This window comes from Homarus americanus, unplaced genomic scaffold, assembly GCF_018991925.1.
Source record: "Homarus americanus isolate GMGI-L3 unplaced genomic scaffold, GMGI_Hamer_2.0 scaffold52806, whole genome shotgun sequence".
NCBI lineage: Eukaryota > Metazoa > Arthropoda > Malacostraca > Decapoda > Nephropidae > Homarus > Homarus americanus.
In genome coordinates this window covers 11503809-11518249 of record NW_024720773.1, presented here as the reverse complement: position 1 = coordinate 11518249, position 14441 = coordinate 11503809, and the positions used below count along the sequence as shown (strand labels likewise).

Sequence of the window (14441 nt, the reverse complement as noted above, 5' to 3'; positions counted from 1 at the left end):
AAAGTCCAATAAAACATTGGAAATAATTCTTTTGCGTGACATGAAGAACATTGTTGTTGCAGAATCTCCTCTCTTGAATGCATTTTCCAGGGTTTTTCTGATAAAATATATCCCCACTATGTATCTCCCACAATGATTCCAAAGAAATACTGTACACCTCTTGTGCTTATCTCCCATGGTGGTGATGCTAAAATAGATCAACACTGTGTCTCCTTTACAACCTCAGTGTGTCTCTTGCACATTTTACAACATCTCCTATATGTTTACAGCAAATATATTGTCTCCTCGGCGATGTTGCTTATAGTCAACCCTACAGGTGCCTCTCACAGTCTCCCCCACAGTGAGCCTCACAGAGATAGCTTGGAACACCTGAGAGATAGTGTGAGTGGTCACTGCCACCTGGGAGGTGCAACAATGAATCATGGTTAGACAAGTAACTGATTAACTGCTATGCCAATGACCTATATGATGACGTGGCAGAGAAAGAAAGAGCTATACAGTATATTATTTATCAAGTGATATTGGATCCTAATGGTCGAGTAGTTATGGCAAGAAAGTTTTCGCATAGAGGTTAGATATAGCTCTTGGGGATTGATCACGACTATAGCAACTGGTAATATCTTATCTAAAGTCATCACAAAATACAGGTATTTTACTGCTCAGGTAATGGATGAATTTAAAAAAGTCTAGCTTCCAAACCAGAAGTTTTAGCGAGATACAGTACAGCTTTGATCACAAAACACTTACAAGAGTGATGAAAGGGAGATATGTAAAGAAGATAAGTGAATTTTAGTAGGGAGGAGGTTGGTTCATTTGCACTACGGCAAGGTGAGTTCTGTGCTTCTTGTCATCATTTGTTACTCCAACGAATATAGTAGTATGCTGTGCCCAGGTTGAAGACTTAGCAGATTTATCTAGAAATGAGGCTTCTCCCCGACAGTGAATCCCCAGACATACACATAAGAAGTGAAGCACTTCAGACACATCAATTAATCAATCTCATGAGTTCTAAAATATGATCATTCCTATCGGAGATATTGGTGTCATTGTAACTCAGGTGGTAAATTATCACCCACACGGTGTCGCTGTAACACGTGACAAGCATGCAGGACACCGTTGCCAGCCACCATGGTGCTTGTCTACTGCTATCTTCAATTACAGTATCGTCTGTGTTGATTACGTAGAAAATTCCCCAACATGATTCATAAAATTATTTATTTTAATAAGATTCCAAGGTTAGCACATATTTGTTCTGGAAGTTTAAATATTAAAAACAACATGGGGCGATCAGTTTCTCTAACTAAATTGTAGAAAGTGGTGGTGACTGTGTACCTCTTACCCTCGCCTTGAAAAATAACCTTTAAAACCTTACCAATAAGCCAAGGAACCTCAGTCACCCAAGAGAGACTGGTGAGGGTGGGCGACAATACAATTCCAACATATGATCACACACGCATCTTTCTAATTATTTCCTCATATGACATTTCCTAACCATGTACATACCACATACTTTGTCTCATCCTCATTATTTTACCCATCCAATTTCGCATAATACTGTACTGAGTAATTTATGGTTAATCTGTAGTGTTTAGGTTTCTTTGCATTTACTTTACTAACACATTCCACAATTACCTTCTTAATCCCTTCACTGTGGCAACGCCACTTTTAGTATTTTATTTGGTTGACACCAGAAAATTATACTGAGCATAGAAAGGCCCTGTACACAAGGGGTTAATGTTAAGGGTAGCTTAAAAGACACTCCTTACTCTTCCTGCTTGCACTGCTGTTTTCAGAGTACAAAAAAGTAAACAAAATGCTAAAATCCTGAAATTCTGACATACGTTTACAGATGAGACCTTCTCTTACACCCAGTATTCTCCTCTCCCATACCTAATATTCTTCCTTCCCACACTTAATATTCGCCTCCCCAACACCTCGCACTCCTCCTCTTCCATACCTACTATTTACCTCTCCCACAACTGGAAATCTCCTTTTCCTTAGCTTGTATTCTTTCCTCCCACACTTATTCTCCTCTCCCATACTTAGCATTCTCTAGCACACCAAGCATTCCATCCCACACCTAACACACTCTCCCATATTACCTCCCCTCTTCCTCTCTTTATCATCCTTCCCCCTCCCCCTCTTTCGTCTTTTTCTATCCCCCCTTCTTCTCTCTTTAACTTACATACCTCCATCTCTTTATCTTCCTCCCCCACGCCCTGCCCCCACCCTATCAATCACAATTCATAGTCACAGAATTAGGCAAGAATGACGTAAAATATTATCAGTGTTGGTCTGGCTGCTTGAGGGGAAACTATTCTACATTAACTTGTGATACTGAGGTGTACTCCCACCTACCACTCCCCAAACAGACCCACAATCTCTTCCTCCCTCCCTCCTGCAAGTAAACCCATAGTTCCTTCCTATCTCAAGCAAGCCACAGTCCTCCTCGCGACTTCTCTCTTTCCTCTCCCAAAGAAATGTTGTGATGAATACAAGTATATCAAAATTCACAATCTATATACACACACTCGCACGTATAGAACCCAGATAATCTACTCAGCCTCACTTACAAACTTGCAGATGCTCACTACTTTTAAGAGGGATTTTACTCCTATTAATACACTATTTTTTTTTATCGTTTCCTTCGCATCCACACCTGATGATTACACTAACTCAAACTTAGACAATTTTTCTTTTACTTAGTAGGACATTGTTTTTGTTTTTTTTACAAGATGTTAAAAATCACAGTTTGTTAATGAATGATGTTATGTTGTTGTATAAAGCAGAATTATTATCAAGAGGTGAGACAAGCAGGAGGAGGGGGACTAGTACCTGTGGAGGGATGATGTGTAGTACCCTCCAGCCACATCCCTACAGTACCTATACCTTCTGTAGTCTTTATACTGTAGCTTTAGTCTCAGGACCTTTGTATTGGGAGTTTGTTTACACGTCGTTGAGGAACAGAGATCCAGGGAACAGCGTGTTGTTATTAGCACACTGTCACCTATTGAACTTTAATCTCCTAACATATACGCATGTAGTATTGGTACGCTCAAAGTACACCACCCAGCACTTCACCCGACACCTGGAGACAGTGGGGGGGGAGGAGGAGGAAGAGAGAGAAAGGGGGGAGAGAGAGAGAGAGTGAAAAGGAGGGAAGAGAGGGGTAAAGAAAGAGGGATGGGGAAGAGAGAGAGAGAGAGAGCAGTGTACAATACTTTTTATCGATTCCCTAGTGAAAGTTTGTATTTAGATTAAAACTTATTTATTTAAGATCCATTAAACAGTCTGCGTTCTTAAAACTTGGACCTATATTATAGTTCACAAAGCGAGGGTCACAGACTGCATATTGTGGATATTCTTGGGGGTGATCCAAATGACCTGAAGTAAACCTATAGCAAATGATCCTATAGTTGTCAACAGTGTAATATTAATGTTTGTTCTGGCCGGTCTCCCATTGGCCCCAAATTAAGTAAGGCGTAGAATGGTGTTAAATCGTGTATAGATTAAACTTACATATCATGAATGGCTCTTAACTGCAATATATCTCACTGTTATTGTTATATATAAGCTCCTCAAACTCACCCTGTATCAAATCACCGACGTTACTTTGCACCTCATGACCCAAATTTTCTTCGTCGCAGAGTCACCAGCACCCACCTGGCCTGGCCGGACCCTTGGCTGTGAGTGTAAGGGTCAGAAGGCCACATAGCGGGTCAGATATGGTATCTTTATTTACATAACAAACATATTTAACCTTCGTGCGATTTTGATCATTTGTTGTATAATGTTGTTGTCGATATCTGTTTGTCATAACTTTTCTGTCAAATTTAAGTCAGAGAATCAAACTTTGTGATAAACTAGACATTCTTAAAACCTAGCAGTCTAGTTTTTAAGTTTAAACAGAAAATAGAGAATAAAATAAAACAATATCAGGTCTTTATTTCCTGTAGTGATAACCACAGCCTCACACAACACCTACCACCACAAAACCATCAAAACCATTATCCTCTGGTACCACAATCCTGTACCTCTATAGAACAAGACGACAACTACCACACCTAGTAACCAATAGGAGGTCAGGTATAAGTAATCTGGCGTTAATCACCATTATCTCCTGGTTTAATCTATCTTTAGTTTACTGTAGCCGGACAAAGGTTGCTGAGAGTCACTACAAGTCGCTTACCACAAAAACTTCGTCTTATTTAGAATAGTAACAATAATGATGATAATTATATAGTAATAATTAATATTTTACAGCCATAAAATAATAATAATAATAATAATAATCCAAGTTGTTTACGTACCATAAATTTTGAATATAATAACTGCTATTGCTTCTCATCTTTCAGGCGGTGTTACAGTGAATGAACTCTGTTGTGGCGTTGGTAAGGGATCAGTGCAGGAGTTAAGCTTTGGCAGCATACTGTGTCCCCACTCTGGAAAAAAAAACACAACAGAAATTATTAAATGTCAACAGTTATGGGCAAGGGATGAAGGTGACCACCGTACATGACGCGAATTTAATGCAGATCTACTACAGTACAAGGTGTCTAGGCAGGCAAGGACCCCCTACTCCTGGGCCAAAAGTCAGAAATGTGCCGATTATAATTAGCAGACAATTCTCAGGCCTGCGTGTGTAAAGAAGTCACACATAGTATTTCTATTGATTCTAAAGTCAGTGTCACGTTAATATTGATCCTAGGTTAACTGATGGGCCCATAAAGACACTAACGTTATCTTTACATATAGTATATTAGCTCCCAAAACAGCAAGAAACATTTGATCGTTTAACAAGCAAACCACAAACCAAACCGATGGTGAAATATATCTGCTTGCTGAGATATGACACTGTTTGACAGAGGAAGACATACTGTATCAAGAAGCTGTATCTCACACAACAGTACAGTGCAGTGTTACCATACGTTTATTGGCTTGGCGGCACTAGTAGAGTAATACTGATTCTGGCAACGACGTTCCTCTTATATACTAAATAAAATCAGTAGTTATACCTGTATGTGTATGTGGAAACAGGTCGAGTCTTTTACCACTTGTGAATTCTTGGATGTTTATAAGCATCCGTCGAAATATTCTTCGCTAAGTAACGTCACATATTTAGCTTTGACCAAACACGTGATCATGTTTGATTATTGAAGATTATGGCTAGTTAGTTACTTGATTAGGAGTGATGACATGTGACCTGTGTGATGATGATGATGATGATGACGTCCTTGACCTGTGTGATGCTGATAGTAGCACTTTATCCTGAACGATACCCTCACTGACTCTCACCGTCCGTCCTTGGTGTAATATAAACCAAATCACACAACATCAGATAGTATAAACTGCGTCTTATAATATACAGTACCTCTTAAGTACCCACTGTTGACCTCTCATACTTTCTCGGCTCCTGTTATGTTCGACGTGAGTCCAATACACCTTCACTTGTTATCTATACATGGACAGAAATTAAATTTACGACATTAATATAAAACGAAAGCTCTGAAAGATATTATAAAAGCTTTTTCATCAGTGGCAAGAAATTTAAGCATTAATTTAATAAAAAAAAATGGAAATCATTCACTTTAAAACGGAAACTGATAACATAGGAACGTGAGACGACCACCAAGCATACCAAGAACGGTAACAGAAGGGATTAAACAAGCGGTACAATAGCTAGGCATGAGCTTCTCTCCGCTGACAGCCGATGATGGACCCCCCCACACTCAGTGCAGTACCATAAATAACATGTTCAGCTGGGTATACAACAGCAATGTCTGATGGATGTACGATACCTACTGTAGGTTGTCAACATAAACACAAAACCGGTGATAGACTTCAGGTTACACATAAATAAACTTATTCATAATTATTCTATACTTGATCATTATTAACTTGGGAAGGATGAAGACATAAGTGTTATTTATGTGTAAAGATAGTTTCTGTAGCGGGCGATAAAAGACCATTTTGCTTCTGATAATTTCTAAGCAATTTCATATCAATTTTGGTCGCCTTTATGGTGATCCTTAGGTGAACTACGTGTGGTTGTTTTATCTACATTTAGTATACAGTAATCAGTGTTATGCTGACTGCGGTTCTCTTCCGCCATCGTGTTTAACACTTGGTCAAGGCGTCTTTATCACACCTAGATACCGTATCACCTATTCTCACTGCTGGGGTCAACAGGTAGTTCGGCTCCCCATCTCCCCCCTCCCAAACCACGGGGTCAGGAGTCAAGGTCAAAATGTTTACATCAACATTTCATAGTATTATATTTTTAACACACTAAGTAAGGATTAACTCAATGTTGTTTCATGTTACCTGTGAGTTAAGTTATTCAGCTAAGACTTGTGGAAATGTCATTAAACTTTCACAGCCAAGTCTCGGAGGCGCCACACCACCGAGAGGATGGCTGTAGTGTACTGCTAATTGATATATAAGGGAGCGTGCGCGCGCGTTCGTACTTGTTCACTTATATGCATGTCTGCTTGTTTGAGTGTGTGCTGTTTGAATTAGTTTTTAGTGTAGGTACATATGAAATAGAGCGTCTGTAAGAGCAAATATGATATGGAAATATGTTTGTATATGTCCCATACGTCCACTTTGTTTACTACATTCCATTTAATCAATCATTCAAATTTTCCATGTGTGTGTGTGTGTGTGTGTCTGTGTCTGTGTATGCAAGCGTGCGTGTGTATGTGTGATGTGCATGACTGGCGCTGTTTCATGTATACTGTATTCATGTGTTCTATCTACTCGCAAATATGTAACCGATTCATGTACGTGTTTCCGTGCATGCGAATGTGTGCGTGATATTATGTGTAGGTGTGTTGGGGTGTGAGTGTGTAGTGAGGCAGGATACAGAGACAATGAGTGGTGACTACCTCAACAAGCAGCACGCGGTAAAGGCTTACTCACCCACCACCACCACCACAACACCCGGTGCTCCTACCCTGCAACTACAGACACCACCCACTGGATAAACAAACCCTGAGGAGAGAAAATCATTCTTGAGGAATAAAACATCAGACATAACCCCTAAAAGTCAAAGAGATAAAAGATGAAAAAAATCACACCAAAAATATATACAACAAAATTCAAACAAAATCCCACTGGACAGAATCCCACCAAATAATATCCTAACCAATCCAATTAGTCACTGGATAAAATACTACCAATAAAATTAAAATTAGGATAAACTTCCAGCTACTATATTAAATCCTAATATGTTTCTTCGTTTAGTGAGGTTTGGTCAGTACAGCTCTGGGGTAGGTTTAGGTTGACCGTCTTCCTGGAACCACTTGTAGCGACCCACACCTGTTCTGTGTTGTTACCTCACTGAACTTATCCAAGCTTCGTCCACGGACTTTTTTACGTTCATACTATAACCAAGAACTAAAGACGATGTAATTTTCTCAATTTCTAGTTTTCAGGACATATACGTTAACTCCCTGACGAGTGTCCTCAATAATCGAGAGACGTAGAGTGAGGGGCGACCTGATAGAGGTGTATAAGTGGAAGTCAGGGCTAAACAAAGGGACATTACAAAGGTACTCAAACTATCCAACCAGGAGCGAACTCGTAACATTGGTTTTAAATTAGACAAATTTAGATTTAGGCGTGAAATAGGTAAACACTGGTTTGGTAACAGAGTAGTGGATGAATGGAGCAAGTTACCAAATATCATCATTAACTCGAATACGCTGGATAGCTTCAAACATAGGTTGGATGCTTATATGAGCAATAGGGGTTGGGTGTAAACGGGACTGCCCAGAATGGGCCAATAGGCCCGCTGCAGTTTCCTCTATTCTTATGTTCTTATGTTCTTAATAGTGCCAACACTTCATCCAACACCGGCTGACGACAGTAATTAGAGGAGCCCAAGACACATTCCGTCTTGCAGATCTTCTACTCACCAGAATTAACCACAACTCTCGACCACAAACTGGTTTTATCTTTACCATGTAATCTCCATGAGTCCAAAACGTTTTGCTTCACACATATCCAACCTCAGACAAAAAAATGACGCCTCGGTGAAAGAATTTGATAATGATACCTGCGTGATCTCTCCCTGCGCCAATTAATTCTTAAAGCAGAAGATCCTGCATTCATTATTACAGAGGCTTTCACACTGCTGGATATTTGGAGTGTCCTGATATTAACATTTTACTTCATTTCACTTAGATATACGTATTATAAAAACCTACTCATATACTTATATTTACACCTCCTGTTCAGTCTATCTTTATAGTATATATACAGAGGAGAATGAGGAGACCAGCGTCAATGCAGACGAATAAGGAAGCGGGGAGTGTGAGTGTCGGCAAGCAGGAGTAGAGCACATGAACGTACATCAACTTCATTGGGTGATATTTCGCAATGCCCTATTACGTCATCACACCCTAAAAAGAGCAAGAGTTATGCACACACACACACACACACACACACACACAAACGCGTCAGGATAGTCATATGAAAGGACAAACCAACACAAGAGGAAAAATCCCTCATCTCCCAAGCTAACGGACTCTTCAACAGAACCAGAACGTAAAGCTCCAACAGCAGCTACTTGTACAGTGACTTGTATACCACACACACCCCTCTGGTAACACATACTTGACCCATCAAATAATGTGTACAGTATATGACTCGCCCACACTTACATCACCACCACCTTGTTATCGGTCAGTGGTAATCTAAAAAGAGTGACCAGTAAGAAACAGGTAAAATATTTATCATGTTGACACTTTACCTGTGATAAGGGTCTTCACCTACGTCTTACTAACTCACATAAGTAACCACACCACAAGTTGTTTCATCCACGCAGTTTACCACCATTAACTAACACCATTAACAAAACACCATTAACTGGAAACATTCAGGGAACCATACATGAATAAACTCAAGTCAATGAAAGACGTGGGGTGTAGAACCTGAGGGAGATGATTCAAGCCTATCGATGCAAAGCTAAAAAAACACACTTTATTATTTTTGTACTTAGGTGGTCAGGGAGTCGGGGGGGGTGATAGGTAATTTGGTGTGGGTTATATAAGGATTATTCCTAACGATGGTGTTTTAAATGTTTGTGAAGTGTTTGTTTAGTCTGTCGTGTCCCAGAGTAAAGAGTGTATGTTTTATGACGAAATATATGTCAGAAAAGGAGGAGGGGGAAGAGAGAGAGGGAAGGAGAAAGAGGAGGAAGGAGAGGAGGAAGAAGAATATGAAGAAAAAAAAAGACGAGGAGTCCCAAAGAGATCCAAGAAATTATGAAAGTAAAAAAAAAAAAGGAAATAATCACAAAATCTGAACTTAAAAGATTCTATTTAAAAAGTGTTGTTCATATGTGTGGTAAAGACAGACCAGAGTCTTTGATTCTGATAAGCCAAGAGAATAGGGAACCGAGTCTTAACACATGAAACCTTATTCCTTATTACTGTACCATATTGGCATAGATGTAGGTTTTAATAGGTTTAACTGGTAGGTTTTAATAGGTTTAGTGGTAGGGTATAATGAGTTGGGTGGTAGGTCATAATGGGTTGTATTGGTAGAGGGGTATAATGATTTTAGATTGTGTGTGTGTAAGAGAAGCAACATTGTATCCACACAGTAAATGACTCTTTACGTCCTGCTCTTGACCAAGTAGCCCGCATGAGTTCTATTTCCTATTCAACAGAAGTACTCGTTAACAAGCGGTGAATTTATGAGGTTTGACGAGAACTTATTTGTTATTTTCTTCGATATAACTCTTAATCATTGTGACGGCTGGCTATCTTACTCCATAATTTCAGGAAGTTAATGAAATGACTACTGGAATACTCATACCGAGGTACCGAGATTTGAAATGAGTTATTTACCAGCTAAAGTTTATTCAATGTAACGCAACTGTGGTGTATCACTGCCACTACACGTCAACGGTTGTCTTGAACTGACGTAATTGTTGTAATTCTTCTAATATGATATAACGTTATATGTCTTAATACTAACTTCTACATGCCAGTTACTTGTCATTAGCACAACAGAAACTTTCTAACAGAGGACGTGTTTTTCTTCCTGCAACCTGAGCACACCTCGGGAGTCAGGAGGGCAACTGCGTCACACCCCTGGGGGCAGCGGTAACAGAGCCCCTGGTCAGTTGAAACACGCCCCAGGGCTAGATGGAACAGCTTTCAGGGCAGCTAGCTTGTAAGACCCGGAGGTAGAGAGGGTAAGACTTTAAGTTAACTTTCGGGACAGCTTAGGTCTAACCTAGGGGTAATTGAGGTATGATTCAGGGATAGTTGGGGTCCAGGGGCAGCTGTGGTAAGGTCCAAGGAAGCCTTAACAGACCCTGGGAAGAGTGAACATTGGTAATGACATTCAGATGATATATTACTACAGTGCAGCGGGGGAGGGGGGGCAGTGGTCAAGGGTCGTGTGAAGTTGATAATGATGACTCAGGTTGGGGATGAGTACAAAGAGTGTGTGTGTGTGTGTGTGTGTGTGTGTGTGTGTGTGTAATAGTCATTATAATAACTTGTTAATGAAGTATAATTATGAGGTCCCGTGAGAAAGATGTTCTCTACTCTCTGACCAAAATGAAGGACTGTCAAGAGTTGCGCCCTCCGTCTGCTGGGAGGCGCAGGAAAATGGCCTATTGTCACAACACTTACGTCTGCATATGAGACTCAACAACCTCTGGCCCAGCTATGGGGGAGAGTCATTATTTAGTTTTGGCGTGTTTGTTTTACATAACTAATGGTGGTAGAACACGTGAGTGAGTGAATGAGTAGCGACTAAATGTTTTTCAAACCTGAGAGCGAAGAATAAAAGTACGTTTCAGAAGCGGATACACGTGGGAGAATTTGCCCTACCTGTATAAAACCTGATCAAAATGTTATTGCATCATAGGTATGTTTTAATCTATAAGAGAATATAACTAAGAATGTTTAACCTAAAAAGTAGAGAGTATCTTTAATCTATAAAAGAATATAACAAAGAATTTTTAACCCAAAAAGTAGAGAGTATCCGACCCCCTGTTGGAGACCCCCCCCCCCCCTTGGTTAATTCTGTTCGGTGTATGAGAGAGAGAGAGAGAGAGAGAGAGTATGCGCGCGCAGAATAACCAAAGAAATATACGTAGTTGTGTATAGTTCAAAATCCTTTAATTTTCGCGCGTAAAAAAATGATCAAGTGAGCGAAAATACAAAAACAATTCAATAAAAGGACACGATAAGATGTGAGTTAATAATGTTTAGGATTAGTAAAGAAACACCATGATAGCGTAAGAGGCGACCTGAGGACCTGACCATCTGTGATAGTTTCCAGGAGAGTGAGTCGCCGTGGAGGGAGGAGGGGGACTTGTGGTGAAGGAAATTGGCTTATTGGGCCAATATCTGGCTCACTCACTAGCCCTGCCCACTGACTCACTCCTCCATGTTAACTGGCCGCTCCTCCACACGCCTCAACGCAACGGAAGGTCACCCACCCTCCCTCCCTCCCTCCCTCACCCCCTCTCCTTCTCCTTTTACAAACCAGCTATTATTTTTGCTATTACCGTTGAGTCCGCTTCTATATACACTATCTTTCATAGAATTATTTAGTCATATGTAGCGTATTACAAGTGAAACCGTGAGCAATAGTAGTATATTCATCAGCTTCAGGCGCCAGTGCTGGGAGATCGTTGGCCGCAAACACCTACACTTCAGGGACCACTGTGGACGATACAACAAATTACTGAATCAAAACTTACGAAGCAAAGAGTTTAACACCGAAATGTCAATGTTGTTATAGAATACTTATAAAAGGTTACTAACTGACCAGATGCAATTCCGTCCGAGAACTTAATTGAATTACTATGAGTTCCTGACACCATAATTGAAACAAGATTCATGTCCATACGTAAAGTAGTCCCTGACATAATAATACAGAGATGAGTGACAAGGTTAGAGCAACGTCATCCTTCATATAATATTCAGCAAATTAATTGAATGATATGACTTGAATATTTCTGGTCAAGATGGAGTTTATACCAAAAAATCATAATTTTGATTTTGCATATTATTTTTTGTGCATTAGTTAACCAATTGAGTACAATCTTACATCAGGGACCTTGAGTAATGTTATACACGTCCCTTCCTAAACTCACTCGGTGCCCCTCACGGTAACCCATAACACCTTGACCTACCTACCTACATCATGTTCACTTATACTTTACTTACATCATGTTCACTTATACTTTACTTATACAACTTCTAATATTAAAACATTATTTTCTTTACTTTCGACAAGGTAAAACTCATCAACATTACATACAATACAATTTGCTATTAAGACAGTAGTAAGGTATAATCACTTTACATATGACGTTAATTAATTGTCCCCTTGTGTTATTATATAAGATTATGGGTCTCACTCATATGTCAAGTCGTTGTTTACGTTGAGCTGGAGAGAATACTGAAGAATAAACAGATCATATCTTCTTATCTTATTTGTTGTGAACATTAAGAGTCAAAGCCATCACAATAACCTTCTGATAATAGAGAGACGACATGATCAAGTTGTTTATTACAGCTTATGTGAACCTTAATAGATAACGCCTCTTGGAAAATGTTTATCACACGAGACATATATATTTTAAAATCACTATTTACTTATTGACATCTACGTATGTGTGTTTGTGTATATGTGTCGTACATTGTTCGCTAACCCCTTCACTATAAGACGCCACTTTAAATATTTTATTTGGATAACGGTAGACGATTTCATTCAGTAGAAACCTCAGTACCCAAATGGTTAAACTGTTGAAGATAAACCGGAAATTTGAACCTGTGTTTTGAAGTGTAGAGTCATGTTGGCCAGTTGTATTTTGTCTGTATCAATAATCTGTGTGAAGACAGTAACTACGTACTTCCGATATGTAAAATAATGCTTCATGATTATGCTTGTCGAGATGAGACATATTATTAATTATTTCCGATATGAAGTAGATTAGAGTACATTTTAGCCCAAACAGTACTATGTGTGGCAGTCCTCGCAGTGGGTTCGTTAGAGGAGCAAAAGATATAACTGATATCCTGTGTTTGCCTGTACCAGTAAATAATCATTTCACCGCAGGTTTATAGTAGAAAAAGAGAGATATATATCTATCCTATCATTACCTGCGTATGTCAGGAGACCCCAAGTCCATCCCGGCTGAGTGGTGCTCTAGGTTAAACTCTTCAGGTTAACTCGTAAATGTAACGATGTTATCTTCATGCTTTCCCTGGCTGAAGGACACACTGCCAGGGCACAGAACAAAGTGTATCTTTATTGGACCCTGGACCTAACTTTTAACCAATCTCGACCAAACTCTAATAAGGTTCTAAGTACGTAAACACACACACACACACACACACACACACACACACACACACACACACACACACACACACACACACACACACACACACACACACACACACACACACACACACACACACACACACACACACACACACACACACACACACACACACACACACACACACACACACACACACACACACACACACACACACACACACACACACACACACACACATACACACACACACACACACACACACACACACACACACACACACACACACACACACACACACACACACACACACACACACACACACACACACACACACACACACACACACACACACACCCATACACACACAGCCACACCCACACCCACCACACACACACACACACACACACACACACACACACACACACACACACACACACACACACACACACACACACACACACACACACACACACACACACACACACACACACATACACACACACACACACACACACACACACACACACACACACACACACACCCACACCCACACACACACACACACACACACCAGGGCCCCCACTGTACCATACCAAGAATTCGTCTAAGATAAACCAAAATACAAAACCTGAACTCCCAGCGTCGTAGACTTTGATAAAAGGAAAGAAGATATCATGAAGGGGGATATACAAGTAGTGTTCCTTCCTCACACTATACCCTGAGTTGGTTCATATATGTACTGTGGCCTTGAGGTTAACTTTTTACTTACATTGAGAAAAAATATTGCCTTACTAGGATACATAACCTAAAAATATTAACAAGTTAGACGGTTAACAAAAAACGTTAACAGACGGAAATACAAACGAAGATAAATACCTCATCAATATACATTTGTGAATTTCCTTAAAAAATATCATCAAAATATGGAGATGACTTAGAAAAAATGCACATAAGAAGAATAAAGAGAGGTGGGTACTGTACACAAACCTTGGCGCGGGAAACCTCACCCGCGACCATATCACTGATAGCGGGATTTTGTGATATGGCTGCCTGAGTTATTTTGTTCCTCGCATTAAAGTTTGCGTACCAGTGTCATTTTTTTTTGTACATTTGTGTG

General features: G+C 39.9%; 1 long non-coding RNA gene across 1 annotated transcript; it reads right to left on the bottom strand.

The window, feature by feature from the left end:
- Positions 1 to 3596: 3596 nt before the first annotated feature.
- On the bottom strand, positions 3597 to 13251 carry LOC121861096. The gene is made up of 3 exons (XR_006087981.1): positions 13140 to 13251; positions 4311 to 4442; positions 3597 to 3684 (listed from the first exon to the last, which is right to left on the bottom strand). It is a non-coding gene; the product is annotated as an uncharacterized LOC121861096 (long non-coding RNA).
- Between the last annotated feature and the right edge of the window lie 1190 nt (positions 13252 to 14441).